At 34.4% G+C, this 25454-nt stretch overlaps 1 long non-coding RNA gene across 1 annotated transcript in view; it reads left to right on the plus strand.

The window, feature by feature from the left end:
• The window catches only part of LOC144233056 (uncharacterized), a 389651-nt gene that overhangs the window by 54358 nt on the left and 309839 nt on the right, over window positions 1–25454 (plus strand). The window contains exon 2 of the long non-coding RNA XR_013335579.1: window positions 24326–24423. This is a non-coding gene — a long non-coding RNA (uncharacterized LOC144233056). The remainder of the gene's footprint in view (window positions 1–24325; window positions 24424–25454) is intronic.

Here is a 25454-nt window from a genome sequence, read left to right on the forward strand (position 1 = left end):
CCAGAGACACCCAGTATATAGGTTTTAGAGGAAGGAGTGTAAAGATATTTATTATGGCAATATTTATGATAGTAAGCATCTGTAAGTAAAGTAGGTGCCTATTACAAAGGGAATGAGTAAAGGAAAATAGGTGAGTTCTTTAGGAAAAAAAATGCTTCAATTGGAAACAATGAATTAAAAATATACTCAACAATATGGATAGATGTTAAAACCAAATGCCAGGAGAAAAGTTAAGAAACAGAATGAATTCTATAGAATGAATACATACCACAATACAATTTATGTACATTTAAAGAACATACACAAAATAGTATGTATTTCTCAAAGTGTATGCCAGTTATATTAAAGTGGTTACCTAATTTGGCAATAAATAGGGACAGACTTAGAGAAGAAGATAAAAATAAATAACAAAAGAAGTTTACATCAATTGATAGTAATCATGTATCATGAACATAAGAGTATCTTAAGTCAACTCTGTTCTTTAGATAAATATATGTAAATCTAACAAATTATTGAATAGTTAGAGGGAGTCATCAGTTAAATCCACTGTTCCTAAAAACTAGAGAAACATCAGAGCAGGGGGGAAATGTCCCTTGGATTCGACATCATGGACTTCTTTAAAGAAGAATAATTTCAGTAGAGGGAGAGGGGCGTAAGTCAGAGTAGATGGTTATCAAAGGTAAACAGTGAGTGAAAAAGTGGTTAACATATGCAATATCTTTCCTGTGTATGTAAAGTTACAGGGAAATTCTCCGTGAGCTTCCCAGGGGAAGAGGTAATGTGTAGAATGCCTCAAATATGTATGACCTCAGACTCCTTATCCCAGGGCTAATGTTCCAAAAAACCCATATTTTGGAAAATGTGAAATTGACTGAATTCAATTTCAGACATGAAGGGCCAGATAAATATGACCTTTTCCAAATTTCATTACAGAAATTACATTTTAAGTATACATATATTTAATCCTCTGATTTGTTTTAATAAACTGAGATGTAGGACAGAAAAAAATTTGAGAGGAAAAAATAGCTTTACACTGTTTTGTTTTGTTTTGTTTTGTTTTTGGAAATTGGTGACTTCAAGCACATTTGGAGGAAGTTTTTAAGAGGGGAATAAATAATAGTTACAAAAAGGAGTCACGGACTCTGTGTTAGTTTCCTACTGCTGCTTTAACCAGATACCACAAGATTAATATATTAAATAATACAAATTTATTGTCTTATAGTCTTAGAGTGCAGAAATCCCAAAATCAAGGTACTGCACTCCTTCTGGAAGGTCTAGGAAGGATCCATTTTCTTGCCTTTTCCAGTATCTAGAGGCCATCTTCATTCCTGCCCATCACCCCTTCCTTTCTCCATCTTCAAAGCCAGAAGTATATCCTCTTTCAATCTTTCTCCCTCCCTCCCTTCCTCCCTTTCTCATTCCTTCCCTCCACTTCTCCTTCCCTTCATCCCTCTCTCCCTTCTTTTTTCTCTTTGTTTCTCTCTCTTCATCTATCTCATTTCTGCTTCCACTGTCATGTTGCCTTTACTAATTCTGGCCTCCTTGCTTTCCTTTCATAAGGCCTCTTGAACTTACATTGGGCCCACTCAGATACTCCCAGAAAAGCTTATTTTAAGACCCTTAATTTAATCATATCTTAAAGTTTCTTTTACTATGTAAGAGAGTATACTTACAGGTTTTAACATTTAAAACGTAGACATCTTGGGGTCCATTATTCTACCAGTTATAGATTCTGAAACTGTCTCTTTTCTCTATTGATTTTTATTTTCACCTCTCTGAGGCTCAAGTCATTCATCCATTAAATGAAGGGAAGTTTATTTTATATTGTATTCTTTATTTGTATGTTATAAAGATGATTTATAATGGTATGTAAAATTATTTTTAGAGACTAAATATTTTACTGAGGAAAGTAGAAAAAAATTTTTAAGTAACTTTTTAATTTGAGAGAGAGACAGAATATGTTTGTACGCAAGGGTGAGGGAGGGGCAGAGGGAGAAAATCCCAAGCAGGCTTCTTGCTCTCAGTGCAGAGCCAGACCCAGGGCTCCGTCTCACAAACTATGAGATAATGACCTCTGCAGAAATCAAAAGGCGGACACTTAACCCACTGAGTCACTCATGCACCCCCAGCAGAGAAAATATTCTTATCTATCTGTTCTGTCTACTCATAAATAGCACTATGATTATAAAAGGAATACAAGATTTTAAAATGTCCTCTTTTCTTTTAATGTTAAGTTTATGTTTTCTTTCCTGTTATCATTTTCCCAGAAGTTAATAACAAATGAAATACTAACAAATCAATTAGTTGGACAGGAGAAAAGAAGAAAAATAAAAAGGAAGAGAGAGGAAAATGAAGGACTAAGAATGTATTGAGAACTTACTGGCACTATTGTTCCAGGCATACCACACCCATAGTTTAATTGCATTTAATTCTCACAGTAATCGAACTCTGCCATTTTCATTTTACAGTTTAGGAAACAAGCTTGGGAGAGTTACATAACTTGCCTAAAATCATAAATAATTAATAGTTTTGTTAAGGCCTTAATCTTTCTAACACCAAAGCCCATATCTTTCTATGCTACAGACATACATGCTTTGTATTAAATATGTTGCATTGGTTTCCTAGGGAGTCCATATACATTACTACAAATTTCCTGGCTTAAGATAAGAGACATGTTTTCTCACAGTTCTGGAGGCCAGAAGATCAAGGCATTGGCAAAGCCATGCTCCTTCTGAGCACTCTAGGATAAAGTCGTTCCTAGCCTCTTCCAGCTCCTGGAAAGAGTCCTAAGGACTACATAATTCCAATCTTTGTATGCATCTTCACATGGTCTTCTCCTCTGTGTCTCTGTTCTCTCTCTCTCTCTCTCTCTTTTAAACTACTTCATTGACGTATGATTGACATTTAAAGAACTGTGCATATTTAATGTATACTACATAGTTTGGGAATAAGTATTCACCTATAAAACCATCACCAACATCAAGGCCATAGTCATATCTATTACCTGCCATTACCTTTTGCCCCTTTGATGATGATAATGGTGATGATGATGATAAGAAGAAAAGGAAGAAAAGTGTGTAGTAAAAATATTTAACATAAGTCTACCCTCTTAGAACATTTTAAGTATATAATACAGTATTGTTAGCTATAGGCACAATACCATAGTATAGTAGATATCCAGAACTTATTTATCTTTCATACCTGAAAGATACCTAAATACCTGTGCTGACAGCACAGAGCCTGCTTGGGATTCTCTCTTTCTGTCTCTGCCCCTCCCCTAACTTGCTCTCTTTCTCAACTCACTTAAAAAAAAAAGAAAAGTACATATCACTGGATTTAGGGCCCACCATAATCTAGGACAGTCTCATATTAAAATCTTTCATCTTTAAAGACTGTTTTCTGAATAAAGTCACATGCACATGTTTTTCAAGGGCATAGGAAGAAGTGTCACCATTCAATCACTACACATATGTTTCTGAGTTAAACACATTTAAACTGAGGTCATCGTATATGAAAAGAAGTTCAGCATCATTAATTGTCAGGAAAATGAAACTCAAAACCCCAATGAGATATCAATGTGCACATGTCACAATGGCTAGAATCAAAAACACAAAAAATAACAAGTGTTGGAGAAGAGGAGGAGAAAAAGGAACCTGTGTGCACTGCTGGTAGGAAAGCAAATTAGTGTAGCCCCTGTGGAATACAGTATGGAGATTCCTTAAAAAGTTAAAAATAGAATTCACCTATGATCCCATTTTTCCAAGTGAGTATTTACCCAAAGAAAATGAAAACACTAATTTGAAAAGATAAATGTGCCCCTTTATTTATTGCAGCATTATTTATAATAACCAAATATGGCTTCAGTAAAATAAAATTTGGAAATGGAGTCATACTGAGAGCAAAGACTCTCTTCATCTTTGTGGCATTGTGTATTTTGCAGCATATCTGCAGACAATAGGTATTTAACAATTATTGCAAGAATCAGAATAACATTTGTGACCAATAATTAAAGTTTTTCTAGCATTTTGTTTAATAATAAAGTTAAACTAATTTCTTAAAGTTAACAAATCAGTAGAACACCACAGATTCACAGCATTTAAAATGTGAATCTGGAGTCTACTTACATAATCATTAATTGTCCCTGTTAGCAAAATTCTAATTGTATGAAAAAGAATTGGGCCTCTGTAAGATGTGAAATATGCAAATATAGTAAAAAGATTGTCTCTGACTATTGGGAATCACAGATAAATATTGCTTTACAAAGCCTATATTAAAATTAGCTCAATTTGCCACCATGGTCAATTACATAGCCAAATACATTCTTGATGGGACTTGTGTAATGGGCCATCATTCTTTCAAGAACAAAATTGTTTCCTATTCCTGTGATTTGATAATAAGTAATAAACATGTAATATATCAATTTACAAAGTCAATTACATAATCAAGGAGAGTGCCAACAGCAATAACCAAAATACTCTGTACTGTATTTACTTTCATATTCTCCACCCTCCCTAAGGCACCAGGCCTGGCATTTTTCCTACTTTCCCAATTTTCTTTGCATAATTTTCCACTTGGTGGACTGCCATTGTCAACAGCAACACTCTTCAACTTCGGGAGGTTTGGTAAGAGCAGTTGAAGAGATGAGAACTGTGTTTAATTAAATCCTGGTCGCCGGATGTAAATGCAAAAGTGCTTAATTATTCAACATCGCTAGTGAGGAAAGTCACACAAGAGGATCCAGCAGGAATTTGGTATCTCATGAGCTTTGAAAAAAATAATCAATTTAAGTAATCCTGAAAAGAATATCCATTTTCTCTTTATCTCCTTTAAATTAAAAAATACTTTAAAAATAATGCAGATGAAAGTATGCATAACCCATCAGAACACCTTGTTAATTCCAGCTGCTGAAAGATACATATGGAAATAGATAGTGTGATCTCTTGGAGGATATGCTTCATGAAAACATCTATAGGCTTTATGATTCATGTATATTTAAGGTAAATCCTTAAGTAAGAACAAAGGAAGAAAGGGGACATTACTTTGAATTCCAGGGCAAGAGACTACTCCACTTTAAAATGTGATTTTATGTTTCTTTCAAACTTGTTCTAGTTTTTAGGATCTCACTTAAATATTATAGATTTTAAAGCATTTGAACTTAATTAGTTGTATAACTTTAGTGGGATTTTAATTACTACCCTAAAATTCCTTAAGTGTTTATGAGTAAGTAGAAGTCTAACATACCTTGAAAGAATTACTACCAAGTTATTTGTGAAATGTAAGCACAGATATATTAAGCATCTACTGTAGTCTTAGAGTTCTGTTCCTTAAATATGCATATCAGTATTGAGGAGATAAAATTCTTTGCATGAACTTCACATTTTATACAGTATTGTATATGAACTCTTTGTTTCTTTTATTGATTAGTTAGTACAGACAACATTACTGATAACATTTGGATAAGATGGCATTTTAAATTGTACTGGAATAGCTAACCAGAAATAGCGTAAATTTCATACAGATGTGGATATCCCCAGATGTGAATATAGGAAAAACTTAGTTTTGTCTCCGGGTATTTATTCACCATATAAATCCACTAGCGCATTCTTATCTGTTATGTAAATAAGATGTGGAATTCCAATAGTGTATCAGCGTTCTACAGCAGATGGTACATTGAGATTTACCACACCATTACATTTAATGGGTTTGAATTCATTTGGATTTCTTGATGTTCTCTCTGTCCTTCTCATAGCGGCAATGTTGCCAGTGTTCCTGATTATATATGATTTGAGAGAGTGCTTAAAGAAGAAAAACTCCTTTATCTTAGAAATATGAGTATTTTATGTCAAAGTTTAAAGTGTATATGTATTGCATTTCAGAGGATTTATATGCCCTGTGAGAAAAGGATAGTTAATGAATATTCAACAAAGTACTTGCAGTCATTACACTCAAAGATATTTTATAAAATGAAACTACTCAATTAACTGTTGTGGTGCTAGTAGGGAGTATTCATTTGAAAAAAACAAAAAGAAATTTTCATCCTAGATCATTGTGGATGAAGTAAAGAAAAAGTTTAATATAAGAGAGACTTTGGAAGACATGCATCTTAGTCGTATTAAGAAAAGATGCTCATGACTATTTCTGTTAACACAAATTTATATAGTTCTTGGCTCACTAATTACTGTAGATTAATAAATAATATCCCTAAAAGTGTTTGATCTGTGAAGGGCCAGACTTCAGCGATAATTGAAAATGGCAGCATGAGCCATATGGGCTTTTTGTCTCTGAACTCGCTCTATTTGGGAGCAGGACGAGTGCTGGAATAGCTTTAATCATTTGGTTACAAAAATTACTGTGAATTAACATAAAATGGAACAAGAATAAAGAATCCAGTGTGATGGACATAACCTGGCATTTCTAAATCAGTATGTCTCTAAGGATGGCCAACAAAATACCAGTACAAAAATCACTGTAAAATCTTATTAAAATTGGAGATGCCTGGGCCTAATCCCAGACTCCCTAATTCAAATCTGGGGTGGGGAGTTGGAGGTGGGTGGATCTGGATATCAAAACGTTTTTTAAAACTCTGTGATGATTTTCATTGCATACATACTAATATATGTGTTGCACGTCGACACTCAAATCCAGTACTCGAAGGCAGACCTGGGTTTAAGGGCTCCTGCACTCAGTTCTGGGACCCCTCGGTTCATTAATTACTCTGTGTTTTATCTTCCTCAATTGCCAATGGGGCTAATGTACCTATGTCACAGGATTATTATAAGGATTATATGAATTCACGTTTATAAATTAATTATTTCCAGGAACATAATAAGCACTAATAAAATGAAGTTTGTAAAAGGAAAATAAAATAGTCCATGTTTATTTGAACTACCAGTTCCTAGTTAACACAAGTTTTCTATTAGAAAACAAAACAAAACAAAACAGAACTCCCTAGAAAGGATCTTAGTATTGAATATTGCACTATTACTCCATGTTTGAGATTAATAGAAACCAACACTGCCTCCCATATTCTTTTTCCTATCTTTATTATTACAACTTCATAATGAATATTTTATTATTGTCAGAATCAGCTTCTAGTCATACATTGAGTAAAGCATTTTTTTCCATCTTTTTCAGTCATGCTGAATACTAACACTGGTGACATACAGACCCTCATGAAGGGTGAACATGTTTTTTCATTAGAATAAGATGAGGCTTAAATACAGTATCTGGGCATATATATGTGCCATGCTATTTCCAGCAAATCGCTGTGGAATATAGCACAGCAGTCATCTTAAAGTGACACCGCAGATACAGTGTTCCAGGCACTTTGTTTTCAGTTCATTTGTGGGACATTGGACTCATTTGGCAGCCGTACTGAAGTCACATTCATTTATAGGCACTTCAGAGGCATCCACACAACATCCCCTAATTACATTACAATGGCCTGCAATTGCCATGTGTTTATTGATTTTCAGTTCTTAGAAGACGTTTCTATTGTTATCTGTAAACTCCTTAGATTTACAGTCATTTGTCTACATTTAGACCAAGAAAAGCTGAGTGCTGAAGACAGATAGGAGAACAGCATGTTTATATTTCAGTTGACTAATAGCTGGCTTTTCACCTAATGACACTTATTCCGGAAATGAACCACAATTTTTAAGATATCATAACATCACCATCATTTTACTCTTTCTTATATCAAGTTCTTGAATTTTGCATCTATCCTATCAGAATCAGTAGACAGGGTCTTCTATATTGAACGCAATATGTCTGGGCATTCATAATTGTACTTGCAGCATTATTCACACAAGCTTCCAGTAAGTCTAATTACTTCTTCAAATTGGCCTGAAAAGCAGTTAGACAGTAGGGCTTTCCATTGGCCCAGAAGTCATTTGATCTCTTTATGACTTCCCTGAGCTAGCATCAGCCATTTCAGATTGGCTCTGACTGTGAAACAGGCAATGGTGCATCTGTTTTTTGGTTTGTTTTTTAATGGGAAAAACACTTTCTAAGAAGGCAAACTTCATATCCTTACTTATGTAAGAGTTATGTGTAACCTTTTAAAATATATAAACAGGAGCACTCCTGAAAAAATTCATCTGAATCTAATTTGGAAATGAAAAATATACTCAGGTCAATTTTAATATCATACAGTCTGTTTATTATGGTGTGTGTGTGTGTGTGTGTGTATGTGTAAAATGAAATACTACCAGTTTTGGAAAATGTTTAAATGATATGTTTTAAGTAGTGATAAAACTGAAATTTATGCTGTGTGACATGATCTTTGACTTCCTGGAGTTTGGCAAATATGCCCTTCGATAATTTTTTAAATTCGCAGATTCAACATTTTAATAGCCTTATAAAATGGAAACAACTTTTCACAGTTACTAGGGAAACTCTTCAAAAAGTCATGTATTTTAATCTCAGATCAAATTAAAACTAACATATTCTTATGAAATTAAAAATGGCACAGTAATAAAATCTTAGTGTCATTTACAAAAATTAGTTTTACCACTTAATCTCTTCCCAGTATCACTATTTAAAAAGCACAAATTTATAAAATTTGGGCAAGATAATCAAAGAAGACTTTATTATCAGCTGTCAAAACTATTTTAATTAGTATTTCATGTAATAATTTGAATCTCTTCAAGTACTGTGAAGTTATCACTGAATTAATTAGTAATACTAAATCAATTACATTACTGCATATAATCATCTTTATTTTTTAGATTAACTGGTAATCTACACAATTAGAAAATACAGAAAATTTTAGATTATTTATTTTCATATCACGTGGAAAATGGGATTGATCACGTATATATTTATGTCATAACATTTGAAGTACCTCTGGATAATTAGATTTTCATGACCCATCTACTATATATGTGTGTACATACACACATAGCACATGAAAGTGCTTAATTTCAGTTTTAATGACTTAAAGTTCATGATAAACCTCAAAATAATTATAATATCAATTGTAACTCGGTGAAGGTCAGCATAAAAATATTTTCTCCAATCTTTGTGACTTGGGAAGCAAAATATTTAATATCTGACACAAGAACATCATGTGTACAAGCCTTTTATCACTTACAATCATCTTTGACTTCTTCATATTATTTATATTCCACATCGAATCAAATTCAAAATCATGTCACTACTATTTAATTTATTTAACAGTTATTAAATACCCATTATATTCATTATTCTAAAAGAATGTTAGAACTAATAAAAATATAGTAATACATATAATAATAAAAACCCAAATAGATATGATCCCTACCACTATAGAACTAACAGTGTATCAGCTATCAAAGAAATAAATTACCTCATATAATTACAAACTATTTTGTGCTGTGAAAAAATGTTCTAATGGTCTATAGTAAAGGGACCTCATCTAGTCCAACAAATTCAAGAAAGGCTTCCTTGAAGAAATTATATCAGATCTGAATTAAATCGGATCTGAAGAATGAGTTAGAGTGAATCAGGAACAATGAAGGAAATCATTCAAGATGCATCAAAAGTCAATATGGGTCAGCCAGCATAGAAAGTGAAGAAATAAATGGTATGAGGTGAGTCAGGAATTAAGTAGGGAGAGCCTTAGAGAGCAAAAAGTTTCTAAAAAGCAATCCAGCTACAAAGTACAAGTGGTGGAGGGCAAAAGTAGTTGCAGGAAATAGCAAGATTTCATTATTTTTTATGGTAGAGTTATATTCCATTGTATATTTGCAACAATAGAGATGGACCTAGAGTGTGTTATGCTAAGTGATATAAGTCAGACAAAGACAGACAAATAACATATGATTTCACCTGTATGTGGAAACTAAAAACCAAAATAAATGAATAAACAAACGAAAAGCAGACGTAGATCTATAAATACACAGAACAAATGGATGGTTGCCAAAGGGAAGAGTAATTGGAGAATGGGCAAAATGGGGAAGGGAAGTGGGAGGCACAGACCTCCAGTTCTGGAATGAATGAGTCATGGAGATAAATGGTACACGAAAGGGAATACAGTCAATGGTAATGTAAAAGCATATGGTGATAGACGGCAGTTACATTTGTGGTGAGCCTAGCACAATGTTTAGAGTTGTCAAAAATTTTTCTTGTCTACCTGAAACTAATATAACATTGTATATCAGCTATACTTAGAAAAAAAAGTAGTTGCAGAAAGAACAATTAGGAGACTACTGCAATAGTATGGACAGAAGATGATGGTTATTTCTTGAAGTAAGTTATTGAGGGAAGTAGAAATGGAGGTGTTAATAAAACAGAGACTCTTATAAGGATCAGTCAAAATGACTTGGTAGAATTAGTAATGGGGAATGAGGAAAAAAGAAATGTCAAGGATGATTCCTAGATTTCTGGCATACCTAGTTGATTGATAGTGTTGCAATGCATTGAGATTGGGAGGAATATGGTAGGAGAAAAGGCACAAAATTTATAAAAAGAGTTTCTTGTTCCTTTCAGTAATATAAAGGTCATAGGAATAAGAAGAATAAGAGATGAAAGAGAGAGAGAGGACAGGGAAATAGATTCTGATTTTCTCTTCTTTTGGAGTTTTAGTCTAGAGAAGCGAGGTGCATTAAAAAGAAAATGACGGGAGGCACCTGGGTGGCTCAGTTGGTTAAGTGACTAACTCTTGATTTTGGCTCAGGTCATAATCTCACATGATCTCATCCTAACAGCATGCAGCCTACTTGGGATTCTCTCTCTCCCCCTCTCTCTCTGCCCCTTTTCACTCTCTCTCCCTCTGTGTTTCCCTCTCTCTCTCTTTCTCTCTCTCTCTCTCTCTCTCTCACAAAATAAAGAAATAACATTAAAAAAAAGAAAAGGAGGAAAGGGAAGGATACTTTGCTCATATGAGAGTTAGAATTTGGAGACATTTCCTTTAATGTTAGTTTCTTCTTTCTCCCAGTTCTTACCCCCGAATCCTGTGCCTCCATGACCTTGGTCACTTGCTCCATGGCAAGTAAACTTGGAATCTCAGTGTTGTTAAGGAAAGGATGGATTAATGTTTACCTGTATTACACCGCACCTAGTTCTTGTCTTACATGGATGGGACTCCCATTTCTCATGGGGGACACAGTGTACAGGAAGCAGTCAGAGCCTTCCCAGGACCCTGGAGAGGCTGAGGAGAGGACATCATGGCCATGGTCTAGACAGAAGGTGTGGGGAAGCTTTAGAGAGATTTCTGTCACTTATGAATGCAGAGAAGGCTGGGTTACTGGGGATAAAGACCAGGCTCTGACAAAGCCTAGATGGGAAGGCCTGAAACAAACTTTACTCTGGAACCAAAAATAGCAACAAGGTGAGCACTCACTAGGCAGGGAGAAGAGAGAGGTAGCTAATGTAATCAGAAAATGCTGCAATGATTAAAAACAACGGCAGAAAATTTTCTTCTCTAGTACAAAATCTCTCTTATATGTCAGATGTCATCCAGGATAAGAAAACAAAAAGAGAAGTAGAATGAGAAAATTGAGCATCTTGCTTAAGGTGACTATTTCCATTATTGCATTGAGCTGACTATTTGATTAACTGAATGAGATTTTTTCCCCTCCTCTGAGGTTCAGGAGGCTCAAGAGAAAGGTCAAGTAACTTAGAGACATAATAAAGGGCTACTTTATTTTATTCATCTGAACATAGTGCAAGTAAATTTAAATCTTTGTGTTTAAGTATGGAATGATACTGAATTAAAGATGATGACAGGTAAATGCCACGCACACATCTCACATCTTTTAATATGTCTCACTTCCGTTATACTTGGTCTCCAAAAGAAATGCTAGAAGTCCTGTATGATGTATGAGGTAACTCTCATTGCCACTGTCAGGGACAGAATTCCGAGTTGATCTGGTATTAGCATGATGTAAACTGGTGTGCCAGTTAGTATGCCTTATGTGAAACTTTCAGAACCTAAAATACAAAGAAATAATGCATTTGTAATCTATTTAACAGATCCCTTGTTTAACATGGCTGATTTTACCATAGACCTAAGTCTAATCTCCAGCCCTTAACAGCTGTAGCAGACACTTTGTCATTGGATTTATATATATTTTATGATTATGATTTTTATTTTTTAATTACAAAAATTTAAATTCATTTTGTGCATGTGTTGTGTGTGTGTGTGTGTGTGTGTGTGTGTGTGAGAGTGTGTGTGTGTGTGTGTGTGTGTGTGTGTGAGAGAGAGAGAGAGAGAGAGAGCGAGCACAAGCACAAGCTGCGGAGGGGCAGAGAGGAGAGACAGATCCCAAGCAGGCTGCACACCATCAGTGCAGAGCCTGATGTGGGGCTCGAACTCACATACTCTGAGATCATGACCTGAGCTAAGATCAAGAGCCAGACACTTACCTTACTTCACCTCCCAGGTGCCCCTATGATTATCTTTTTAAATTAGAATAGTTTAAGAGAAAATTTTTGCATGTAATTTCACTTCCAAGAAACATGCCGATGATTTCTTTCTATTATTTGCGCATCTATCTATATGTATATATGTCCTGTCTGACATACATTTCTAGGTCTAGAAGTACATTCAGAAGCAGTTTATTCTCAAAATTTCTGAGTCTTTACAATGAGCTCACAGAATATTGTTGAAACATACAAGCTTTATTGACAGCTCTCAGTTTTCTGACCCATGTTATGGAAGAGCAAAAAAGAGCCCTAGTGTAATGGACTGAAGGTTTGTGTCCACTCAACATTTTTATTTTGAAGCCCTAACCCCTAATGTGATAATAATATTTGGAGATGAGGTTTGGGGAGATAATTAGGTTTACATGAGGTTATGAGTGTGGGGTCCCCATGATGGGGTTAGTGTCCTTATCAGAAGAGGAAGAGACTAGATCTCTCTCTCTTTTGCTACAAGTGCGGACTCAATGAAAATGTGGTTCTGTCTGCAAGTCAAGAAAAGAGCCTTCACTAAGAACGTGACCAAGCTGGCACCTTGATCTTGGTCTTTCTAGCCTACAGGACTCTAAGAAATTTTTAATTGTTTACAATTAAACTTTAAGGAATGTCTATTTGTTTAAAGCACCCCAGTATGGCATTTTGTTATAATAGCCCAGACTGACAAATGCAGGGCTTTTTGCTATTGGCACAGAAAAGTGAGTATAGGGAACCCCACAGTTACCTGTTCTTGTTTGACTGAAGGAGGAGCTACATTTATATCAGCAGGTCTAGGTATAGGGTGGTGTCTTGAGTCCAGGTCCAGTGCAGATCATATTTACTTTCGATTGTTATAGAAAGATGGTCATGAGGCCTTCCATTTTATGGGGACAACTGGATTTAGTTCTTACATTAGTCACAAGTGGCAAGGCAACAAGAGAAGGATTCCTTGATCACATCTAAGGTGGTCCAGGAGCTATGGATTGCAGAGCAACAACAATTCCCTGGGCCTCCTAAAACACAGCTAAAAGCCAGTCAAAGTTTTACATTTCTTTTTTTTTCTTTCATAATTTATTGTCAAGTTGGATTCCATATAACATCCAGTCTTCATCCCAACAAGTGCCCTCCTCCATGTCCATCATCCCCCTTCCTCCCCCCACATCAGCCTTCAGTTTGTTTTCAGTATTCAAGAGTCTCTCATGGTTTTCCTCCCTCCCTCTCCTCAACTATTTTCCCCCTTCTCCTCCCCCAGGTCCTCCGTTAAGTTTCTCCTAATCCACCTATACGTGCAGGCATATGGTGTCTGTCCTTCTCTGCCTGACTTATTTCGCTCAGCGTAACACTCTCAAGTTCCATCCATGTTGCTACACTTGGCCAGATTCCATACTTTCTCATTGCCATGTAGTATTCCATTATATAGATAAACCAAATCTTCTTGATCCATTTGTCCGTTGATGGACACTTAGGCTCTTTCCATGTTTTGGCTATTGTTGAGAGTGCTGCTATGAACATTGGGGTACATGTGCTCCTATGCATCAGCATTTCTAAACTTCTACTGGTCTTTAAAGGTATGTGGTAACCAAATTGCTAAATCAATTTAATCTTTAAGACTTCTGGGCTTGAAATTCTTTAGTTGACTAAAAACTGTGCATTGTAACATGACATTTGCTTCAGGAGTCCTGGACCTCAGAGAAAAAGATTTCTTATAACTAACCATAAGTGAGAAAACATGCAGATAAAAATATATGAATGTTACAAATTAGAACAGGAAATATTTAGCGTTTTGTTGTTCCTTTTTACTTTATTAGTGAATAGTTTCATTAAGTCAATGAAATGTCTTTAAATAAACCATTAATGAATAGTTGCTAACTGTTTCATCCTATTGTACTATTATGTCCCTATTTTGGAATATACAGTTGATCCTTAAACAACACATGTTTGAACTACATGGGTCCACTTATTTGTGGATTTTTTCAATAAATATAGTATAATACTATAATGTATATTCTCTTCCTTATGATTTCCTTAATAACATTTTCTTTTCTCTACCTTTATTGTAATAAAACTGTGTACAATACATGTAACACAAAATATGTGTTAATTGACGATGTTATCAGAAAGGCTTCCAGTCAACAGTAGACTATCTGTGGTTAAATTTTGAGGGAACTAAAGTTATACATAGTTTTTGTGTAGAAGACTGGCACCCCAACCCCCGCATTGTCCAAGAGTTCACTGTATAGGATAATTTCAATATTTATATGTTATAGTTAGCTACAACAAGGATATTTATTATAAATACATAAAATATTCTTTTTTATTTTGTAATTTCTAGACAGTTTTGAACTTACGTCATTGTCAATGTCTCTGATTATTTTAGTAATACAGACTCCCAAAGAAGTCTTCTTTTTTAACGTATCCTTTATTAAGTTCTTGAAACCTAAATCTAAACTGCTTGTAGAAAGTTGAATTCTTTTATTTCCTTTGTTTCTAATAGTAGTGTTCACTTCATCTGTATTCTCAGTATTCCTTTTGTAAATTTTATTGAGTTTATTTTGGAATTTGAAACACTATAATTGTATCATATTCTATGATATATATTTTTTCCTGATGCAACTACATTAGATAAAAAGTACATTGCATAAACAATTTCATTTGATATGCTATTATATTTATTTAAATTTTCCAAACTAGTTTAAAATTGGTGACATTTAAAATAAACTTCGATTAGAAAGAGAAAAGTTGGGCCTATTGAGGAAAACATTTGTTAAGGTTTTAATCCCTATTAGTTTCAGATGAAAACAAGTTATACACTTCTCAATGCAAAGTATAAATATGTGACCTGAATCTTATTTTATATGGGATAATTTTTCTTCTGGGCATATAGGCTTTATTTAGTCCATTTCTTAAATTATGATTTCTGAATAATGTTCAAATATATTTCTTAAAGAATTACTCTACAGTATTAAGCAGCTATATGAACATAGAAGTTGAGATAAGGATTAAATGTAGCCATTTTAAATAAAATAATCCAAGGTATCACCATTTTCTATGTTCTAATTAGATGCTATTCTGGACTCAGATAAAAGAAAAGTTCAAAAATAAAATATGTTGAAGCTGATTAACTTCAGTAGTTTATTAGAGATGAGACGTTTTATTCCTTTTGTTTAGCAGGTCTGTGCACATCTTAGGCAAGTGTGAGACAATTTAACTATGGTTATGTTTCACTAGATTTATTTAATATGCATTTTTACTCTCTATAGACAAATTTTACATATATTAACTGGATACCTATTTCTAAACATTTCTGAGTCTTTATTTTGTGCTGTCTGCTCATTAATAGTCAGGGTTTTGGATAGGAAGAAAAGCTGTTGCCCTGAAAATGTGAACATATCATTTCAAAAGATAGAGGTTCCCTACCTCATCTATGATAAATAATACTTGGCACCAATGAAGTCAATGCATTTTTCCATTTCACTGTGAATAGAAAATTATTTGTATTCTACTTTTTGGCTGGAAAATACCAATTTGATGGTTATACATTTGTCTTTGTTCATAAAGTAAGGTCCAAAATAGATTCTTTTGGAATAATGATAATTGGAGGTAACACTCAGAGCCAGGGATTAAGACTTTACATATGAGGATGTGTTTAATATTCGCAGAAAATCTGTCAGGCAATTCTTATTATCAGCATTTTATAGCCAAGGAAATGAGGCCACAAAGAGGCTTGGTTGCTTGGCTAAGATCCGATAATTGAGAGTCAAGCGAAGATTTTAACCCAGACTCTTCTTAAGCATGTTCTATCATGTTTAACACCCTCAGGTAGCCACATGGGCACCTCCCTCTCTCTGCACTTCACCCTTGTCAACTCAGTCCCTAGTACTTATCATTTTAATCTCTTCAATATCTGTCTCATCTATGTGCTGTATTTTGTGATCTAACTTAGACCATCACCACCTTTGGCCTTGATTTTTGCATAACATGTTCAGTGTCTTCAATTTCCAATCCCTGGCATATACATATAACAAAAATACAGATTTTTGTTATGGCCTTCATAACAAAAATACTAAAAAACAAAACAAAACAAAACAAAACCCAACAAACCTAAGATGAGAAGAGGACTTCCTCATCCTAATAAATGACATCTATGAAAAATGAACAACTAACATCAAGCTTACTAGTGAAAAACATGAACTCCAGGTTTATTCTTGCTACTTCTAGTCAGTCTTTTCCTGGAAGTTTCGCCAGAGCAATTGGCAAGAAAAAGAAAGAAATCCGTATTGGAAAGGAAACAAAATAAAAATATCCCTATTTGCAGATGACAAGATCTATCTTATCTGTAGAAAATGCTAAGGAAAGCAATAAAGATATATTCACTAACAAATGAGTTCAGCAGGGTTTCAAGATACAAGATGAATGCAAATAAATCTATTGCATTTTTCTCCCTTGTGATAAAATCTTTTAAAATCTACTCCCTTAGCAACTTTCAAATATGCCATACAGTATTAACTATAGTTACCACGTTGTACATTATGTCCCCATTACTTATTTATCTTTTAGCTGGAGGCTTAACTTCCTTCACCTATTTTGTTCTCCTCCCCCTCTTACCACCTCTCGTACCCTGTGCCCTGTATTTATGGCCTCAGACTTTTGTTGTTGTTGTTTGTTGGCTTGTTTGTTTGTTTTAGACCACATATTAGCAAGATTATACAGTATTTGTCTTTCTCTGTTTCACTTATTTCACTTAGCTTAATACCCTCAAGTTCCATCCATGTTGTCTCAAATGGCATAGTTTTCTTTCTTCTTTCTTTCTTTCTTTCTTTCTTTCTTTCTTTCTTTCTTTCTTTCTTTCTTTCTTTCTTTCTTTCATCCTTCTTTTCCATTCTTTCTTTCAATATACCTGGCATATAACATTATATTAGTTTCAGGTGTACAGTTTAATGATGCATTATTTATATATATTGTGAAATGGTCACAACAAACCAGTTAACATCCTTCACCAAAAATAGTTATAATTTTTTTCTTGTGATGAGTACTTTTAAAATTTATTCTCTGGGATTTCCTTCTTTTTTATGGTTGAATAATATTCCATTTCTTTATGCATTTATCCAATGATGAACACTTAGGTTGCTTCCATTGTCTTGGTTAGTGTAAATAATGCCACAGTAAACATTGGGGTACATATATCTTTTTTAGTTGGTGTTTTCATTTTCTTTGGATGAATACTCAGAAGTGGAACTGCAGTATCATATGGTAATTTTGCTTTTAACTTTTTGAGGGACCTGCATACTATTGTCCATAGTGGCTACACCAATTCACATTCCTACAAACAGTGCACAAAGGTTCTCTTTTCTCCACATCTTTGCTAATATTTTATTTGTTATTTCTTTTGGATAGCAGTTATTTTAGCAGGTATGAGGTAATATATCATGGTGGTTTTGATTTGCATTTCCCTGATGATTTATGATATCGAGCATCCTTTCATGTGCCTATTGTCCATTTGTATGTCTTCAGAAAATTGTTCAGACCTTTTGCTCATGTTTAATTGATTGTTTTTGTTTTATATTGTCTTGTTTTTGCTATTAAGTTGTATGAGTTCTGTATATTTTGGGGGTATTAGCCTTTAATCAGACATATGATTTGCAAATATTTTCTCCCATTCAATGTCAGTTAAGCCAATAAATGTATAAAATAACACCTTTTCAAAATGCTCCCTTTTCAAAATCCTTCAAGAGTTCTCTCAGGTCTACAAATTAAAGTCAAAATGCCAGGGCATAAAGTGAAAGCTCTGTGATCTGGCCTTTCTTGTTTTGTTCCTTTTTGGGTCCATTTATGATGCATTAAAACTAACTATGCCTGTTGCTCATATATGCCATATATTTTCTTTCCTTCATGTCTTCTCTACTGAAGAGATAGGTATCTTCGAAGATAGATATGTATCTCTTCATCTTCTTGCCCCAATTGTTCCAAATGTTCAGTCCCATATCCTATGCCATCTTTTCTCTGAGAGAGGTGACTATCTTTTTCTCTGAAATAGAGACTATCTATCACTCTCTCTCTTCTGATTCTTTATACATAGCAAAGTACTTCTCTGTACTTCTTCCACAGCACTGGCCACATTGTGTTTTCTAGCATGTTGAATCAACTTGATACAAATTCCTTGCAAATAGAATCCCTGTCTAATGTATTTGTTTTTAACCTCCCACAGGAACTAATAAAAAGGCATACATGCAGTTGGTGCTCAAAATAATATCATAAATAAGGCAATTATTTACTCAAGAAGGGCCAAGAGAATTAATAAATGGAAAAAGCAAACATCTGATCCAATGAATAACTGAATCTCACTTTCTAAACTTTTAATCAGGTTTCATGGATGTAGTTTCAAGGTTCTTGGTTGCAAATAATAAAGTCCATTGTGATTAATTTAGACATAAAAGGATTTTTTTTCTTCAGAGAAAGAGCATGCATGAGCATGCAAGTGGGGAAGGGGCAGACGGTGAGAGAGAATCTTAAGCAGGCCCCATGCCCAGTGCAGAGCCCAACACAGTCCTTGATCTCACCACTGGGAGATCATGACCTGAGCTGAAATCAAGAGTTACACGCTTAACTGAGTCACCCAGGCGCCCCAGAAAAGGAATTTTTAAAAGTGCATTATCTCACAGTGTTTCCAAAAGGGCCAGTGAGCCACATTCTTTAGCTTTCTTGTCAGAAACAAAGCTCAAACAGAGTGCAGATTTGGATGCAGAGACAACACCCCAGCCCCCAGGTGCTCAGCATTTATGAGAGTCAAGATTGGATCGCTGAACTATTAACATCATCCCCTGAAGAAGTGGACACCAGTCTGAGCTAGATTTTACAAAATTAGTATGTGTGCTTTTCTAGCACCCACTGTGAATGCTTCTCCTTTCCGAACCTACTGCTTGTGAAAAACCAAGTATGTTTAGCAAGGCATGAAACAGCTACCGTCATTCATCAGTGGCCAGAACACATTTAAGCGTAACTTTAAAGGTGTCATAGACCTTATATTTACTGTTCCGAATAAACATTAGTCTCATGAAGAGTGAAGTACTGTAGGTTGAAGGGCTGCAATTACCTACCAGCTAGGTACACTGTCATTAGCCATGATGAAACCATCTCTGGGTTTCCATGTCAGTGCACATTGCCCACCTTACAAGGTAATACTCACCGAAATGAGAATTCAACCTCCATCCATGTCTTTATAGGCCCCAGCATGCACTCAACCAGACCAGGCACATGCCGGGCTATCCTTGGGTTTCGATGCTAATTTCACAAAGGGCTGTACTAAGATGGATGACAATTCAAGTTAACAATGAGTGCAGTGGACTTTATGCAACATCACTTGTCAGTCATTAAATGAGTACAAAAATAGTGTGACAGGGATGATCTTCAGGAGAAGGAACTAAAGTATTTGATTTTAATATCATCTGTCTTAGAAAATATCATCAGCCTTAGAACTATTTAGTTATTACACACTATAGAGTTATTACTCTCATGAGTATCTGACATAATTTCACACGGTAACTCACTACAGTAAACCAATTCAGATGGATATTCTAGTATTTTGTTCAAAAGTGTAAAAGAAGAAACCCCCCAAAAGCTTGAAATAGCAAAGCCTGAGCATGGTGGAAGTGATACTGTAGGTATATCATGTGACCTCTCTTGATCTTTGGTTTCCTCAAATGTAAAATACAGAAACTATGAAATGAACTATATGGTTGGTTGCTGTAAAGACTAAATGAAATGAGATATATTTAAAGGATCTAAGAGAGTTCCTGGTTCATAGTAGGCAATACATAATTGGTGGCTATAACTATTTCCTTTAGGCATAGAATCTATCAAATTACTTAATACTTGTAATTTTCTTTATTTTTTTCTATGTAATAGTTCTCTAGGCATATCTCCAGAAATAGTTGTGCTCAGCCTTTAACAGGTAGAAAAACCCAAGATAAAATGAAGTTAAGTGATTTAATCAAGAGGAGTAGGAAAGATAGGACAATTCTACTGTTACAATCACATATTTTCTACTAATGGCATTGGGGGAGTGGTGGCATACACAAAGGATGAAAAGAGTCAAATTATAATTGACATGAGAGATAAATTACCAGGGTGAAAGAGGATATGTTAATTTCTAATACAAGAATCTCTTAGACACATCATTTTTCTTTATAAAATCATAGATTTCATGAATATTAAAACATCCATCTTGGATCACCCTTGGTCCTCCTTATCAAGTAAGATAAAGCATTTCAAAACCTTTTCCAAACTGTTCACGACAATGTCAATATGTGACAGAAATATTGTCCCTCATATCCATTCATATCATTTTTAAAAGTTTTTGCTGAACACATAGAATCCTCACTTTGTATCCCAGCTTTGCCTGGAGTTAGGTATAACCAGGCGGTAAATGTCTGGCTAATGGAATAGAGTAGAAAGGTATGCAACTTCTGTAAAATGCTTTTATTTTTTTTTTAATTTTTGAAAAATTTTTATTATTATTTATTTGGGAGAGAGAGAGAGAGAGAGAAAGAGAGATTGAGAGTGACGCCCAAGCACTCTCTGCACAGCCAGTGGGCTCAGATCATGACCTGAGCCAAAGTTGGACACTTGACTGACTGAGCCATCCAGGCGCCCCTGGACAATGCTTTTAAAGGGTATGAGAGAGCACATTATTTCTCATCTTATTCGTCTGGCTGGCTAGAAGGTGGCCATGAGAGTAGGAGCCAGAACAGCCTTTATGGTCCATGCAGTGGGGGCTACTGTTCAAGATGGCAGAATGACAAAGAAGGAGCCTAGATCTCTGACAACTTTGACAACGAAACTACCACACAGCTTAGAACTGTGCACGAAAGAAAAAGTTCTATTTTATTCAGAATACAGCTACTTTGGGTAACATTAAGGTTATATTAAAATGATATTTTAATAAACAATACAATTTACAAATTATTCCACTATAGCTATCACCACTGATGTTATTATGTGTATAACCTTTATTGTGGAATCATAAAGTGCTATCATTACAGGTTTTCAGGCACTAACCAGACCAATGTCTTCTCACCTCATGCATATTTGTCAAATGAAGAATCTAAGCCCCCAAAATAGCAACTTCTAGAATTTCAAATAAATCACCTATTTCAATATGATGCAATTTCACCTGAACCACGCTGAGGTTTTTGTTTTTGCTACGCTCCTCCATTTTGTAGTTAAAGATAAAAAGCATATAATTTCAATAATATGAATGCGTATCTATGTCGCTTACTATACCTATAATACTTGCCTAAGCATTTAATTTTAAAATAATTTAAAAAATACAGATATCTGTGAAAAAGTATCCAATTTAAAAATCTGGTTTTAAAGTAGTCTGCATTTTATGATGCAGTTACTTAAAATATATATTTATGTGTTTATATTTGCATGGATATGTCTGTATATATAGTTAAAAACTATGGAAGTATACACTTATCAGTACTGCTTTCTGTGTGAACATTTAAAGATGATAAGCAGAGAGCTTTGACTTTTTTCTTTATATACATCTGTATTTATTTTTCAATGGAAATTGAAAGCTTTTATAATATATATTTATAAAACTTACCTTAACAAATTTATATGACTCCATCAAAAACAGCAATAAAAATTCCAAACTTTGGGAACATTAAATTCAGTTAAATACTTTTTAATTATTAAAATTTGTTATTAACTTTTATCTAGTTAAAATGCAGCTATATGAACACACTTTTTCCACAGAGCACTGAAGCAATAATGATAATCCAATAGGGATTATTCCATATTCAAGAGATCAAGAGTAAAAATAGTACAGGTGGGGTCCCATGGGTGGTACAGTCGGTTACAAACCTGACACTTGATTTCAGCTCAAATCATGATTTCATGATGCCTGAGTTCAAGCCCCATGTCAGGCTCCACAGTGACAGTGTAGAACCTGCTTGGGATTCCCACCCCCCCACCCCNCTCCTGCAGATTCCTCTCTCAAAATAAATAAACTTTTAAAAAGTAGAACACGTGTTGGGGCACCTGGGTGGCTCAATTAGTTAAGTGTCTGGCTCTTGGTTTTGACTCATGTTGTGATCTCACAGAGTTCGAGAGTTCAAGCCCTGTATTATGTTCAGCATTGACAGTGTGGAACCCGCTTGAAGTTCTCTCTCATTTTCACCCACTCTCTCTTCTCTCTCTCAAAATAAATAAATAAACTTTAAAAAATAATAGTACAAGTATTTGTCAAGATGTACTGACAAACACTAAGTGGCTAGAGAGGTGCTGTTTTCCTTACTGTAAATGGTACAAATTAAAAATGGGGCCTGGGGAGGGAGGCAAAAGAGAAGGAGGGGAAAAGTAAGGCGGAAGGAGGAGGAAGAAGGGAAGAGGAGGAAGAGGCAAAATATTAGTGATAAAGAATAAGATATAATCAGTTTTTTACTTATTTCATACAGTGCTTGAAAGTGAGAAGATAAATCTAACCTCACTAGCCAATGTCTCAATTCAATCAGTAACAAACTGGCTACATGTGCTCTTGATATAATTAAAGAGTTAATTAATCATATATAATTTTTTTATAAAATATGGAACATTACTAACATAATAGCATGAGTATTAGAGCTTCAATATATTCATCAATTTTAATTTCCCTTAAAGAAAATCTTTCAAGTACAAAACAATCTAAGTTTTGATTACACTCCAGTTATCTGTCAGTGTTTTATGAGAATGAAGGAAATCATGAAGCGAAAACTAGTAAAAACTAATTTTTTTACAATGGTACAACATTTACATTGTACTGTACAAAAGACATGGATGAGGAATGCTTGGGTGGCTCACTCAGTTAAGCGACTGATTTAGGCTCAGGTCATGATCTCACAGTTCATGGGTTTGAGCCCTGCCTTGGACTCTGTGCTGACAGCTTAGAGCCTGAAGCCTGCTTTATATTCTGTGTCTCCCTCTCTCTTTGTTCTTCCCCCGCTCATGCTCTGTCTGTCTCTGACTCTCAGAAATAAATAAGTTAAAAATAAAAAAAGGCATGAATGAAGCAAAGACCTAAAAAATTAACCCATGAATACCACAGTTTGTACATTCATTAGAGGGCAGGTAATATAATTTATTTTCCAGTTAAATTGGCCATGGGAGGCTGTGAAGAAATTAACACTCCATATATTATTCATAAAATAAATACATTTATCCATTTTGAAAGAAACGTTTTCTTCCTATTTAATTCTGTTTAGCCAATATGGAAAGAAAATAAAATTTAAATTAACAGTTATGTTTATAATTAAAGGTTTTATATCTGTATATTCTGTTTTTTTAGATTAATATGGCATATGAATGAATGCCTAGAAATAAAAGGCAGAAGTGTGATGCATTTTTCTTCATGAATAGATATTGTTACAGAGTAGGAAGATCTTGCCTCTGTCTCAATGTGGTTATTTTTTCTTGTTTAAATTTCAATTCTGTTGAATCATGCAGGGAACAAAGATAAAATTACTACTTTTTTTTGGACAGTGGGGAGCATATAGGCTCAGAAAAACACCAGCGTAAAATACCATACAGGCTTACACGGAGGAAGCTAAATTATAACTGAGCTATTAAAATCATTAACCTCCAATCCAACCCAAAGCATGTAAAATCTGTTGTTTCAAGATTCAAACTATAAATCTAGAACCCACATGAAGCAATGGTTAATTAAAATAAAAAATATATAGAAATGAATAATTTCTGCCTGACAATAAAATGACTTTCTAAGTAGGTAATTGAGCTATAGCAGAAAAACAGAGGTTTAATTCTGAATAACGGACAATTAAATGAAAATTACAATGCAAGCCTAGTTACAAAATTCTATTAAATCTTATTCCTTGTAAGTTTATGTATATTCTAGTTGAGTAATATAATTGGTATTTTAATAATATGTTTTCCATTTTTGTCCTAGAAGAAGAAAGAGGAGAGGAATTAATGAAGATACAGCCATTGCTCTATCATTTTTCTACCACTTTTAACTAAAAGAACGGCTTTGATGTGATTCATTACAAGGTACCAACAATATCAGGTGACAGTTACCCTTAATTACAGCCTCAGTATCCCCAGATAGAATAATCAATCCGCATATTTTTAGTATAAATTGAGCTTTTAGTAAAAATTCCATTAATGTGTATCTGCATGTGTTTATATAGATGAAAAGCAGACGTTTGATAGTAGTTGACCCTTGAACAATGTAGAGGTAAGGGGAACCAACCCCCACATGGTCAAAGTCCATGCATAACTCTTGACTCCCCCAAAACTTAATAATGGCCTACTGTTCATGAGACGCTTTCCCAATAACGTAAACAATTGATTAACATACTTTGTATGTTATATGTGTTATATATACTATATTCTAAAATCAAGTAAACTAGAGAAAAGAAAATGCTATTAAGAAATTTATAAAGAAGAGAAAATACATTTACAATACTGTGCTGTATTTATTGTAAAAGATCTGCGTGTTAGTGGAACTGCACAGTTCAGATCCCTGTTGTTCAAGGGTCAGCTATAACTGTCAGTTATTAAGAGGATGTTCAAGTTTGTGGAACAGAGATAACAGATGTTTTATATAAAAGAATGTACAACGGAGAACAGAAGTACTGCAAACTAGCAATAAAATGGATCAAGTCATTAGTAAATAAGATGTTACTCTGAAATATAGTCATATTCTAAGGTTTTTCTTTTTTTAAATACATGTCATTTAGTCTTTCTGGAAAATTATACCCTTAGGTAAAATCATCACAGGATTTTAAGTTTTTATATGCCATAATTCTGTATTATAGAATTTATAATATTCTCAAAAGTATGAATAATCTAGGTATATAAGGAAATGTTAGTTTCCTGATGACTCCTAGCATGTCAACATATATTCATTAATTCATTAATTCCTTCAGTATGGAATAACTACTATGCTCCAAACACTATTTAGTTCTAGGGATAAAAATGGTGAACAAGGTAAATGAACAGTCTCTGGTAACATGCATTTTCTGTTCTATTGCATGAAAAAACCCTACTAATGAACAAAATAGTTTCAAATTGTCTCA

Source organism: Crocuta crocuta, unplaced genomic scaffold (genome assembly GCF_008692635.1).
Source record: "Crocuta crocuta isolate KB4526 unplaced genomic scaffold, BGI_CrCroc_1.0 scaffold54, whole genome shotgun sequence".
Taxonomy (NCBI): Eukaryota; Metazoa; Chordata; class Mammalia; order Carnivora; family Hyaenidae; genus Crocuta; species Crocuta crocuta.